We start from the raw sequence: 15,007 nt of genomic DNA, 5'->3' as shown, positions 1-15,007 counted from the left end.
AAAATGCCTAGAAATGTCCCACACTAGGGGTTACGGAAGTGCAATATTTGGGTCTCTCTCTGAGTAATTAAAAAGGAAACATACCTATGATCCTCTTTAAAGGAAACACTCCTATCCTTATCTCCAAAGGATACTTGGTTCCCGTTTTTATCCATATTTCCTATGGTTATCTCTAAAGGAATCAAAGGAAACATATGTATATCAGTTTCCTGTGTTTAGATCTCTTTCTTAGTCACATTTCACTGAACCGGGCCTCCACGGAGAGACCAAGCACCAGCACCGGCCGTGCCCGGGGACCCACACTTAAGTCCCCCTCCTGAGTGTTATCACCCATGGGCCTGGGTTAAAGAGCCTCGCGCTCTTGGTTCTCCATTCCACACTTAGTCAGATTTTGCTGACCCGGGCCTCCAAGGAGAGACCAAGCACCAGCACCGGCCGTGCCCGGGGACCCACACTTAAGTCCCCCTCCTGAGTGTTATCACCCATGGGTCTAGGTTAAAGAGCCTCGCGGTCTTGGTTCTCCATTCCACACTTAGTCAGATTTCGCTGACCCTGGCCTCCATGGAGAAACCCAGCACCAGCACCGGCCGTGCCCGGGGACCCACACTTAGGCCCCCGTCCTGAGTGCTGAAAATGCCTAGAAATGTCTCACTCTTTGTGTTAGGGAAAGATACAATACTTGGGACACTTCTAGGCACTTTACATTACAGCAAAAAAACCTAGAAATGTCCCACACGTTTTCATGGGGAAAAATACAAAACATGGGAGAAAAAACCTCCAAATATGGCTGAGCCCGGGGAACCACTCTAAAGCCCTCACCCTGAGTGCTGAAAATGCCTAGACATGTTCCACTCTTTGATTTAGGGAAAAATACAATACATGGGACATTTGTAGGCGCTTTACATTATAGCAAAGATGCCTAGAAATGTCCCAACCAATCAGAATGAGCCGGACGCTTCTAGGCACTTATCATTAAGGCAAAATGCCTGGAAATGTCCCACACTTTTTTATGTTAGGGTAATACAATACATGGGACACTTGTAGGCACTTTACATTACAGCAAAATGCCTAGAAATGTCCCACACTAGGGCTTACGGAAGTGCAATATTTGGGTCTCTCTCTGAGTAATTCAAAAGGAAACATTCCTATGATCCTCTTTAAAGGAAACACTCCTATGCTTATCTCCAAAGGATCCTTTGTTCCCGTTCTTACCCATGTTGTCTATGGTTATCTCCAAAGGAATCAAAGGAAACATATGTATATCAGTTTCCTGTGTTTAGATCTCTTTCTTAGTCACATTTCACTGAACCGGGCCTCCAAGGAGAGACCCAGCACCAGCACCGGCCGTGCCCGGAGACCCACACTTAAGCCCCCATCTTGAGTGTTATCACCCATGGGCCTTGGTTAAAAAGCCTCGCGCCCTTGGTTCTCCATTCCACACTTAGTCCGATTTCGCTGACCCGGGCCTCCAAGGAGAGACCCAGCACCAGCACCGGCCGTGCCCTGAGACCCACACTTAAGCCCCCGTCCTGAGTGTTATCAACCATGGGCCTGGGTTAAAGAGCCTCGCGCCCTTGGTTCTCCATTCCACACTTAGTCCGATTTCGCTGACCCAGGCCTCCATGGAGAGACCTGAATGTTATCACCCATGGGCCTGGGGTAAAGAGCCTCGTGCCCTTGGTTCTCCATTCGACACTTAGTCAGATTTCGCTGACCCAAGCCTCCAAGGAGAGACCCAGCACCAGCACCGGCCGTGCCCTGAGACCCACACTTAAGCCCCCGTCCTGAGTGTTATCAACCATGGGCCTGGGTTAAAGAGCCTCGCGCCCTTGGTTCTCCATTCCACACTTAGTCAGATTTCGCTGTCCCGGGCCTCCATGGAGATACCCAGTACCAGCACCGGCCGTGCCCGGGGACCCACACTTAGGCCCCCGTCCTGAGTGCTGAAAATGCCTAGAAATGTTCCACTCTTTGTGTTAGGGAAAAATACAATACCTGGGACATTGGTAGGCGCTTTACATTATAGCAAAAATGCCTAGAAATGTCCCAACCAATCAGAATGAGCCGGACGCTTCTAGGCACTTATCATTGAGGCAAAATGCCTGGAAATGTCCCACACCTTTAGTGTTAGGGTAATACAATACATGGGACACTTGTAGGGACTTTACATTACAGCAAAATGCCTAGAAATGTCCCACACTAGGGGTTACGGAAGTGCAATATTTGGGTCTCTCTCTGAGTAATTAAAAAGGAAACATACCTATGATCCTCTTTAAAGGAAACACTCCTATGCTTATCTCCAAAGGATACTTGGTTCCCGTTTTTACCCATATCTCCTATGGTTATCTCCAAAGGAATCAAAGGAAACATATGTATATCAGTTTCCTGTGTTTAGATCTCTTTCTTAGTCACATTTCACTGAACCGGGCCTCCACGGAGAGACCAAGCACCAGCACCGGCCGTGCCCGGGGACCCACACTTAAGCCCCCGTCCTGAGTGTTATCACCCATGGGCCTTGGTTAAAGAGCCTCGCGCCCTTGGTTCTCCATTCCACACTTAGTCCGATTTCGCTGACCCAGGCCTCCATGGAGAGACAAAGCACCAGCACCGGCCGTGCCCTGAGACCCACACTTAAGCCCCCGTCCTGAGTGTTATCACCCATGGGCCTGGGTTAAAGAGCCTCGCGCCCTTGGTTCTCCATTCAACACTTAGTCAGATTTCGTTGACCCGGGCCTCCAAGGAGAGACAAAGCACCAGCACCGGCCGTGCCCTGAGACCCACACTTAAGCCCCCGTCCTGAGTGTTATCACCCATGGGCCTTGGTTAAAGTGCCTCGCGCCCTTGGTTCTCCATTCCACACTTAGTCCGATTTCGCTGACCCAGGCCTCCATGGAGAGACCCAGCACCAGCACCGGCTGTGCCCGGAGACCCAAACTTAAGCCCCCGTCCTGAATGTTATCACCCATGGGACTGGGGTAAAGAGCCTCGTGCCCTTGGTTCTCCATTCGACACTTAGTCAGATTTCGCTGACCCGGGCCTCCATGGAGAAACCCAGCACCAGCACCGGCCGTGCCCGGGGACCCACACTTAGGCCCCCGTCCTGAGTGCTGAAAATGCCTAGAAATGTCTCACTCTTTGTGTTAGGGAAAGATACAATACTTGGGACACTTCTAGGCACTTTACATTACAGCAAAAATGCCTAGAAATGTCCCATACGTTTTCATGGGGAAAAATACAAAGCATGGGAAAAAAACCTCCTAATATGGCTGAGCCCGTGGACAAACTCTAAAGCCCACACCCTGAGTGCTGAAAAAACCTTGAAATGTTCCACTCTTTGTGTTAGGGAAAAATACAATACCTGGGACATTTGTAGGCGCTTTACATTATAGCAAAAATGCCTAGAAATGTCCCAACCAATCAGAATGAGCCGGACGCTTCTAGGCACTTATCATTGAGGCAAAATGCCTGGAAATGTCCCACACCTTTAGTGTTAGGGTAATACAATACATGGGACACTTGTAGGCACTTTACATTACAGCAAAATGCCTAGAAATGTCCCACACTAGGGGTTACGGAAGTGCAATATTTGGGTCTCTCTCTGAGTAATTCAAAAGGAAACATTCCTATGATCCTCTTTAAAGGAAACACTCCTATGCTTATCTCCAAAGGATCCTTTGTTCCCGTTCTTACCCATGTTGCCTATGGTTATCTCCAAAGGAATCAAAGGAAACATATGTATATCAGTTTCCTGTGTTTAGATCTCTTTCTTAGTCACATTTCACTGACCCGGGCCACCAAGGAGAGACCAAGCACCAGCACCGGCCGTGCCCTGAGACCCACACTTAAGCCCCCGTCCTGAGTGTTATCACCCATGGGCCTGGGTTAAAGAGCCTCGCGCTCTTGGTTCTCCATTCCAAACTTAGTCAGATTTTGCTGACCCGGGCCTCCAAGGAGAGATCAAGCACCAGCACCGGCCTTGCCCTGAGACCCACACTTAAGCCCCCGTCCTGAGTGTTATCACCCATGGGCCTTGGTTAAAGAGCCTTGTGCCCTTGGTTCTCCATTCCACAATTAGCCCGATTTCGCTGACCCAGGCCTCCATAGAGAGACCCAGCAGCAGCACCGGCCGTGCCCGGAGACCCACACTTAAGCCCCCGTCCTGAGTGTTATCACCCATGGGCCTGGGTTAAAGAGCCTCGCGCCCTTGGTTCTCCATTCCACACTTAGTCCGATTTCGCTGACCCAGGCCTCCATGGAGAGACCCAGCACCAGCACCGGCCGTGACCGGAGACCCACACTTAAGCCCCCGTCCTGAGTGTTATCACCCATGGGCCTGGGTTAAAGAGCCTCGCGCCCTTGGTTCTCCATTCCACACTTAGTCAGATTTCGTTGACCCGGGCCTCCAAGGAGAGACAAAGCACCAGCACCGGCCGTGCCCTGAGACCCACACTTAAGCCCCCGTCCTGAGTGTTATCACCCATTGGCCTTGGTTAAAGAGCCTCGCGCCCTTGGTTCTCCATTCCACACTTAGTCCGATTTCGCTGACCCAGGCCTCCATGGAGAGACCCAGCACCAGCACCGGCTGTGCCCGGAGACCCAAACTTAAGCCCCCGTCCCGAATGTTATCACCCATGGGCCTGGGTTAAAGAGCCTCGTGCCCTTGGTTCTCCATTCAACACTTAGTCAGATTTCGCTGACCCGGGCCTCCATGGAGAGACCCAGCACCAGCACCGGCCGTGCCCGGGGACCCACACTTAGGCCCCCGTCCTGAGTGCTGAAAATGCCTAGAAATGTCTCACTCTTTGTTTTAGGGAAAGATACAATACTTGGGACACTTCTAGGCACTTTACATTACAGCAAAAATGCCTAGAAATGTCCCACACGTTTTCATGGGGAAAAATACAAAACATGGTAGAAAAAACCTCCAAATATGGCTGAGCCCGGGGACCACTCTAAAGCCCTCACCCTGAGTGCTGAAAATGCCTAGAAATGTTCCACTCTTTGTGTTAGGGAAAAATACAATACATGGGACATTTGTAGGCGCTTTACATTATAGCAAAGATGCCTAGAAATGTCCCAACCAATCAGAATGAGCCGGTTGCTTCTAGGCACTTATAATTGAGGCAAAATGCCTGGAAATGTCCCACACTTTTTTATGTTAGGGTAATACAATACATGGGACACTTGTAGGCACTTTACATTACAGCAAAATGCCTAGAAATGTCCCATACTAGGGCTTACGGAAGTGCAATATTTGGGTCTCTCTCTGAGTAATTCAAAAGGAAACATTCCTATGATCCTCTTTAAAGGAAACACTCCTATGCTTATCTCCAAAGGATCCTTTGTTCCCGTTCTTACCCATGTTGTCTATGGTTATCTCCAAAGGAATCAAAGGAAACATATGTATATCAGTTTCCTGTGTTTAGATCTCTTTCTTAGTCACATTTCACTGAACCGGGCCTCCAAGGAGAGACCCAGCACCAGCACCGGCCGTGCCCGGAGACCCACACTTAAGCCCCCATCTTGAGTGTTATCACCCATGGGCCTTGGTTAAAAAGCCTCGCGCCCTTGGTTCTCCATTCCACACTTAGTCCGATTTCGCTGACCCGGGCCTCCAAGGAGAGACCCAGCACCAGCACCGGCCGTGCCCTGAGACCCACACTTAAGCCCCCGTCCTGAGTGTTATCAACCATGGGCCTGGGTTAAAGAGCCTCGCGCCCTTGGTTCTCCATTCCACACTTAGTCCGATTTCGCTGACCCAGGCCTCCATGGAGAGACCTGAATGTTATCACCCATGGGCCTGGGGTAAAGAGCCTCGTGCCCTTGGTTCTCCATTCGACACTTAGTCAGATTTCGCTGACCCAAGCCTCCAAGGAGAGACCCAGCACCAGCACCGGCCGTGCCCTGAGACCCACACTTAAGCCCCCGTCCTGAGTGTTATCAACCATGGGCCTGGGTTAAAGAGCCTCGCGCCCTTGGTTCTCCATTCCACACTTAGTCAGATTTCGCTGTCCCGGGCCTCCATGGAGATACCCAGTACCAGCACCGGCCGTGCCCGGGGACCCACACTTAGGCCCCCGTCCTGAGTGCTGAAAATGCCTAGAAATGTTCCACTCTTTGTGTTAGGGAAAAATACAATACCTGGGACATTGGTAGGCGCTTTACATTATAGCAAAAATGCCTAGAAATGTCCCAACCAATCAGAATGAGCCGGACGCTTCTAGGCACTTATCATTGAGGCAAAATGCCTGGAAATGTCCCACACCTTTAGTGTTAGGGTAATACAATACATGGGACACTTGTAGGCACTTTACATTACAGCAAAATGCCTAGAAATGTCCCACACTAGGGGTTACGGAAGTGCAATATTTGGGTCTCTCTCTGAGTAATTAAAAAGGAAACATACCTATGATCCTCTTTAAAGGAAACACTCCTATGCTTATCTCCAAAGGATACTTGGTTCCCGTTTTTACCCATATCTCCTATGGTTATCTCCAAAGGAATCAAAGGAAACATATGTATATCAGTTTCCTGTGTTTAGATCTCTTTCTTAGTCACATTTCACTGAACCGGGCCTCCACGGAGAGACCAAGCACCAGCACCGGCCGTGCCCGGGGACCCACACTTAAGTCCCCCTCCTGAGTGTTATCACCCATGGGCCTAGGTTAAAGAGCCTCGCGCTCTTGGTTCTCCATTCCAAACTTAGTCAGATTTTGCTGACCCGGGCCTCCATGGAGAAACCCAGCACCAGCACCGGCCGTGCCCGGGGACCCACACTTAGGCCCCCGTCCTGAGTGCTGAAAATGCCTAGAAATGTCTCACTCTTTGTGTTAGGGAAAGATACAATACTTGGGACACTTCTAGGCACTTTACATTACAGCAAAAATGCCTAGAAATGTCCCATACGTTTTCATGGGGAAAAATACAAAACATGGGAAAAAAACCTCCTAATATGGCTGAGCCCGTGGACAAACTCTAAAGCCCACACCCTGAGTGCTGAAAATGCCTAGAAATGTTCCACTCTTTGTGTTAGGGAAAAATACAATACCTGGGACATTTGTAGGCGCTTTACATTATAGCAAAAATGCCTAGAAATGTCCCAACCAATCAGAATGAGCCGGACGCTTCTAGGCACTTATCATTGAGGCAAAATGCCTGGAAATGTCCCACACCTTTAGTGTTAGGGTAATACAATACATGGGACACTTGTAGGCACTTTACATTACAGCAAAATGCCTAGAAATGTCCCACACTAGGGGTTACGGAAGTGCAATATTTGGGTCTCTCTCTGAGTAATTAAAAAGGAAACATACCTATGATCCTCTTTAAAGGAAACACTCCTATCCTTATCTCCAAAGGATACTTGGTTCCCGTTTTTATCCATATTTCCTATGGTTATCTCTAAAGGAATCAAAGGAAACATATGTATATCAGTTTCCTGTGTTTAGATCTCTTTCTTAGTCACATTTCACTGAACCGGGCCTCCACGGAGAGACCAAGCACCAGCACCGGCCGTGCCCGGGGACCCACACTTAAGTCCCCCTCCTGAGTGTTATCACCCATGGGCCTGGGTTAAAGAGCCTCGCGCTCTTGGTTCTCCATTCCACACTTAGTCAGATTTTGCTGACCCGGGCCTCCAAGGAGAGACCAAGCACCAGCACCGGCCGTGCCCGGGGACCCACACTTAAGTCCCCCTCCTGAGTGTTATCACCCATGGGCCTAGGTTAAAGAGCCTCGCGGTCTTGGTTCTCCATTCCACACTTAGTCAGATTTCGCTGACCCGGGCCTCCATGGAGAAACCCAGCACCAGCACCGGCCGTGCCCGGGGACCCACACTTAGGCCCCCGTCCTGAGTGCTGAAAATGCCTAGAAATGTCTCACTCTTTGTTTTAGGGAAAGATACAATACTTGGGACACTTCTAGGCACTTTACATTACAGCAAAAATGCCTAGAAATGTCCCACACGTTTTCATGGGGAAAAATACAAAACATGGTAGAAAAAACCTCCAAATATGGCTGAGCCCAGGGACCCACTCTAAAGCCCTCACCCTGAGTGCTGAAAATGCCTAGAAATGTTACAATCTTTGTGTTAGGGAAAAATACAATACATGGGACATTTGTAGGCGCTTTACATTATAGCAAAGATGCCTAGAAATGTCCCAACCAATCAGAATGAGCCGGACGCTTCTAGGCACTTATCATTGAGGCAAAATGCCTGGAAATGTCCCACACTTTTTTATGTTAGGGTAATACAATACATGGGACACTTGTAGGCACTTTACATTACAGCAAAATGCCTAGAAATGTCCCATACTAGGGCTTACGGAAGTGCAATATTTGGGTCACTCTCTGAGTAATTCAAAAGGAAACATTCCTATGATCCTCTTTAAAGGAAACACTCCTATGCTTATCTCCAAAGGATCCTTTGTTCCCGTTCTTACCCATGTTGCCTATGGTTATCTCCAAAGGAATCAAAGGAAACATATGTATATCAGTTTCCTGTGTTTAGATCTCTTTCTTAGTCACATTTCACTGACCCGGGCCACCAAGGAGAGACCAAGCACCAGCACCGGCCGTGCCCTGAGACCCACACTTAAGCCCCCGTCCTGAGTGTTATCACCCATGGGCCTGGGTTAAAGAGCCTCGCGCTCTTGGTTCTCCATTCCAAACTTAGTCAGATTTTGCTGACCCGGGCCTCCAAGGAGAGATCAAGCACCAGCACCGGCCTTGCCCTGAGACCCACACTTAAGCCCCCGTCCTGAGTGTTATCACCCATGGGCCTTGGTTAAAGAGCCTTGTGCCCTTGGTTCTCCATTCCACAATTAGCCCGATTTCGCTGACCCAGGCCTCCATAGAGAGACCCAGCAGCAGCACCGGCCGTGCCCGGAGACCCACACTTAAGCCCCCGTCCTGAGTGTTATCACCCATGGGCCTGGGTTAAAGAGCCTCGCGCCCTTGGTTCTCCATTCCACACTTAGTCCGATTTCGCTGACCCAGGCCTCCATGGAGAGACCCAGCACCAGCACCGGCCGTGACCGGAGACCCACACTTAAGCCCCCGTCCTGAGTGTTATCACCCATGGGCCTGGGTTAAAGAGCCTCGCGCCCTTGGTTCTCCATTCCACACTTAGTCAGATTTCGTTGACCCGGGCCTCCAAGGAGAGACAAAGCACCAGCACCGGCCGTGCCCTGAGACCCACACTTAAGCCCCCGTCCTGAGTGTTATCACCCATTGGCCTTGGTTAAAGAGCCTCGCGCCCTTGGTTCTCCATTCCACACTTAGTCCGATTTCGCTGACCCAGGCCTCCATGGAGAGACCCAGCACCAGCACCGGCTGTGCCCGGAGACCCAAACTTAAGCCCCCGTCCCGAATGTTATCACCCATGGGCCTGGGTTAAAGAGCCTCGTGCCCTTGGTTCTCCATTCAACACTTAGTCAGATTTCGCTGACCCGGGCCTCCATGGAGAGACCCAGCACCAGCACCGGCCGTGCCCGGGGACCCACACTTAGGCCCCCGTCCTGAGTGCTGAAAATGCCTAGAAATGTCTCACTCTTTGTTTTAGGGAAAGATACAATACTTGGGACACTTCTAGGCACTTTACATTACAGCAAAAATGCCTAGAAATGTCCCACACGTTTTCATGGGGAAAAATACAAAACATGGTAGAAAAAACCTCCAAATATGGCTGAGCCCGGGGACCACTCTAAAGCCCTCACCCTGAGTGCTGAAAATGCCTAGAAATGTTCCACTCTTTGTGTTAGGGAAAAATACAATACATGGGACATTTGTAGGCGCTTTACATTATAGCAAAGATGCCTAGAAATGTCCCAACCAATCAGAATGAGCCGGTTGCTTCTAGGCACTTATAATTGAGGCAAAATGCCTGGAAATGTCCCACACTTTTTTATGTTAGGGTAATACAATACATGGGACACTTGTAGGCACTTTACATTACAGCAAAATGCCTAGAAATGTCCCATACTAGGGCTTACGGAAGTGCAATATTTGGGTCTCTCTCTGAGTAATTCAAAAGGAAACATTCCTATGATCCTCTTTAAAGGAAACACTCCTATGCTTATCTCCAAAGGATCCTTTGTTCCCGTTCTTACCCATGTTGTCTATGGTTATCTCCAAAGGAATCAAAGGAAACATATGTATATCAGTTTCCTGTGTTTAGATCTCTTTCTTAGTCACATTTCACTGAACCGGGCCTCCAAGGAGAGACCCAGCACCAGCACCGGCCGTGCCCGGAGACCCACACTTAAGCCCCCATCTTGAGTGTTATCACCCATGGGCCTTGGTTAAAAAGCCTCGCGCCCTTGGTTCTCCATTCCACACTTAGTCCGATTTCGCTGACCCGGGCCTCCAAGGAGAGACCCAGCACCAGCACCGGCCGTGCCCTGAGACCCACACTTAAGCCCCCGTCCTGAGTGTTATCAACCATGGGCCTGGGTTAAAGAGCCTCGCGCCCTTGGTTCTCCATTCCACACTTAGTCCGATTTCGCTGACCCAGGCCTCCATGGAGAGACCTGAATGTTATCACCCATGGGCCTGGGGTAAAGAGCCTCGTGCCCTTGGTTCTCCATTCGACACTTAGTCAGATTTCGCTGACCCAAGCCTCCAAGGAGAGACCCAGCACCAGCACCGGCCGTGCCCTGAGACCCACACTTAAGCCCCCGTCCTGAGTGTTATCAACCATGGGCCTGGGTTAAAGAGCCTCGCGCCCTTGGTTCTCCATTCCACACTTAGTCAGATTTCGCTGTCCCGGGCCTCCATGGAGATACCCAGTACCAGCACCGGCCGTGCCCGGGGACCCACACTTAGGCCCCCGTCCTGAGTGCTGAAAATGCCTAGAAATGTTCCACTCTTTGTGTTAGGGAAAAATACAATACCTGGGACATTGGTAGGCGCTTTACATTATAGCAAAAATGCCTAGAAATGTCCCAACCAATCAGAATGAGCCGGACGCTTCTAGGCACTTATCATTGAGGCAAAATGCCTGGAAATGTCCCACACCTTTAGTGTTAGGGTAATACAATACATGGGACACTTGTAGGCACTTTACATTACAGCAAAATGCCTAGAAATGTCCCACACTAGGGGTTACGGAAGTGCAATATTTGGGTCTCTCTCTGAGTAATTAAAAAGGAAACATACCTATGATCCTCTTTAAAGGAAACACTCCTATGCTTATCTCCAAAGGATACTTGGTTCCCGTTTTTACCCATATCTCCTATGGTTATCTCCAAAGGAATCAAAGGAAACATATGTATATCAGTTTCCTGTGTTTAGATCTCTTTCTTAGTCACATTTCACTGAACCGGGCCTCCACGGAGAGACCAAGCACCAGCACCGGCCGTGCCCGGGGACCCACACTTAAGTCCCCCTCCTGAGTGTTATCACCCATGGGCCTAGGTTAAAGAGCCTCGCGCTCTTGGTTCTCCATTCCAAACTTAGTCAGATTTTGCTGACCCGGGCCTCCATGGAGAAACCCAGCACCAGCACCGGCCGTGCCCGGGGACCCACACTTAGGCCCCCGTCCTGAGTGCTGAAAATGCCTAGAAATGTCTCACTCTTTGTGTTAGGGAAAGATACAATACTTGGGACACTTCTAGGCACTTTACATTACAGCAAAAATGCCTAGAAATGTCCCACACGTTTTCATGGGGAAAAATACAAAACATGGTAGAAAAAACCTCCAAATATGGCTGAGCCCAGGGACCCACTCTAAAGCCCTCACCCTGAGTGCTGAAAATGCCTAGAAATGTTACAATCTTTGTGTTAGGGAAAAATACAATACATGGGACATTTGTAGGCGCTTTACATTATAGCAAAGATGTCTAGAAATGTCCCAACCAATCAGAATGAGCCGGACGCTTCTAGGCACTTATCATTGAGGCAAAATGCCTGGAAATGTCCCACACTTTTTTATGTTAGGGTAATACAATACATGGGACACTTGTAGGCACTTTACATTACAGCAAAATGCCTAGAAATGTCCCATACTAGGGCTTACGGAAGTGCAATATTTGGGTCACTCTCTGAGTAATTCAAAAGGAAACATTCCTATGATCCTCTTTAAAGGAAACACTCCTATGCTTATCTCCAAAGGATCCTTTGTTCCCGTTCTTACCCATGTTGCCTATGGTTATCTCCAAAGGAATCAAAGGAAACATATGTATATCAGTTTCCTGTGTTTAGATCTCTTTCTTAGTCACATTTCACTGACCCGGGCCACCAAGGAGAGACCAAGCACCAGCACCGGCCGTGCCCTGAGACCCACACTTAAGCCCCCGTCCTGAGTATTATCACCCATGGGCCTGGGTTAAAGAGCCTCGCGCCCTTGGTTCTCCATTCCACACTTAGTCAGATTTCGTTGACCCGGGCCTCCAAGGAGAGACCAAGCACCTGCACCGGCCGTGCCCTGAGACCCACACTTAAGCCCCCGTCCTGAGTGTTATCTACCATGGGCCTTGGTTAAAGAGCCTCGCGCCCTTGGTTCTCCATTCCACAATTAGCCCGATTTCGCTGACCCAGGCCTCCATAGAGAGACCCAGCAGCAGCACCGGCCGTGCCCGGAGACCCACACTTAAGCCCCCGTCCTGAGTGTTATCACCCATGGGCCTGGGTTAAAGAGCCTCGCGCCCTTGGTTCTCCATTCCACACTTAGTCCGATTTCGCTGACCCAGGCCTCCATGGAGAGACCCAGCACCAGCACCGGCCGTGACCGGAGACCCACACTTAGGCCCCCGTCCTGAGTGCTGAAAATGCCTAGAAATGTCTCACTCTTTGTGTTAGGGAAAGATACAATACTTGGGACACTTCTAGGCACTTTACATTACAGCAAAAAAAACTAGAAATGTCCCACACGTTTTCATGGGGAAAAATACAAAACATGGGAGAAAAAACCTCCAAATATGGCTGAGCCCGGGGACCCACTCTAAAGCCCTCACCCTGAGTGCTGAAAATGCCTAGACATGTTCCACTCTTTGATTTAGGGAAAAATACAATACATGGGACATTTGTAGGCGCTTTACATTATAGCAAAGATGCCTAGAAATGTCCCAACCAATCAGAATGAGCCGGACGCTTCTAGGCACTTATCATTAAGGCAAAATGCCTGGAAATGTCCCACACTTTTTTATGTTAGGGTAATACAATACATGGGACACTTGTAGGCACTTTATATTACGGCAAAATGCCTAGAAATGTCCCATACTAGGGGTTACGGAAGTGCAATATTTGGGTCTCTCTCTGAGTAATTCAAAAGAAAACATTCCTATGATCCTCCCTAAAGGAAACACTCCTATGCTTATCTCCAAAGGATACTTGGTTCCCGTTTTTACCCATATTTCCTATGGTTATCTCCAAAGGAATCAAAGGAAACATATGTATATCAGTTTCCTGTGTTTAGATCTCTTTCTTAGTCACATTTCACTGAACCGGGCCTCCACGGAGAGACCAAGCACCAGCACCGGCCGTGCCCGGGGACCCACACTTAAGTCCCCCTCCTGAGTGTTATCACCCATGGGCCTGGGTTAAAGAGCCTCGCGCCCTTGGTTCTCCATTCCACACTTAGTCAGATTTCGTTGACCCGGGCCTCCAAGGAGAGACAAAGCACCAGCACCGGCCGTGCCCTGAGACCCACACTTAAGCCCCCGTCCTGAGTGTTATCACCCATGGGCCTGGGTTAAAGAGCCTCGCGCCCTTGGTTCTCCATTCAACACTTAGTCAGATTTCGTTGACCCGGGCCTCCAAGGAGAGACAAAGCACCAGCACCGGCCGTGCCCTGAGACCCACACTTAAGCCCCCGTCCTGAGTGTTATCACCCATGGGCCTTGGTTAAAGTGCCTCGCGCCCTTGGTTCTCCATTCCACACTTAGTCCGATTTCGCTGACCCAGGCCTCCATGGAGAGACCCAGCACCAGCACCGGCTGTGCCCGGAGACCCAAACTTAAGCCCCCGTCCTGAATGTTATCACCCATGGGCCTGGGGTAAAGAGCCTCGTGCCCTTGGTTCTCCATTCGACACTTAGTCAGATTTCGCTGACCCGGGCCTCCATGGAGAAACCCAGCACCAGCACCGGCCGTGCCCGGGGACCCACACTTAGGCCCCCGTCCTGAGTGCTGAAAATGCCTAGAAATGTCTCACTCTTTGTGTTAGGGAAAGATACAATACTTGGGACACTTCTAGGCACTTTACATTACAGCAAAAATGCCTAGAAATGTCCCATACGTTTTCATGGGGAAAAATACAAAACATGGGAAAAAAACCTCCTAATATGGCTGAGCCCGTGGACAAACTCTAAAGCCCACACCCTGAGTGCTGAAAATGCCTAGAAATGTTCCACTCTTTGTGTTAGGGAAAAATACAATACCTGGGACATTTGTAGGCGCTTTACATTATAGCAAAAATGCCTAGAAATGTCCCAACCAATCAGAATGAGCCGGACGCTTCTAGGCACTTATCATTGAGGCAAAATGCCTGGAAATGTCCCACACCTTTAGTGTTAGGGTAATACAATACATGGGACACTTGTAGGCACTTTACATTACAGCAAAATGCCTAGAAATGTCCCACACTAGGGGTTACGGAAGTGCAATATTTGGGTCTCTCTCTGAGTAATTAAAAAGGAAACATACCTATGATCCTCTTTAAAGGAAACACTCCTATCCTTATCTCCAAAGGATACTTGGTTCCCGTTTTTATCCATATTTCCTATGGTTATCTCTAAAGGAATCAAAGGAAACATATGTATATCAGTTTCCTGTGTTTAGATCTCTTTCTTAGTCACATTTCACTGAACCGGGCCTCCACGGAGAGACCAAGCACCAGCACCGGCCGTGCCCGGGGACCCACACTTAAGTCCCCCTCCTGAGTGTTATCACCCATGGGCCTGGGTTAAAGAGCCTCGCGCTCTTGGTTCTCCATTCCACACTTAGTCAGATTTTGCTGACCCGGGCCTCCAAGGAGAGACCAAGCACCAGCACCGGCCGTGCCCGGGGAC

Source organism: Pleuronectes platessa, chromosome 22 (genome assembly GCF_947347685.1).
Source record: "Pleuronectes platessa chromosome 22, fPlePla1.1, whole genome shotgun sequence".
In the NCBI taxonomy this organism is placed as follows: Eukaryota; Metazoa; Chordata; class Actinopteri; order Pleuronectiformes; family Pleuronectidae; genus Pleuronectes; species Pleuronectes platessa.
This window is presented reverse-complemented; position numbering follows the sequence as displayed.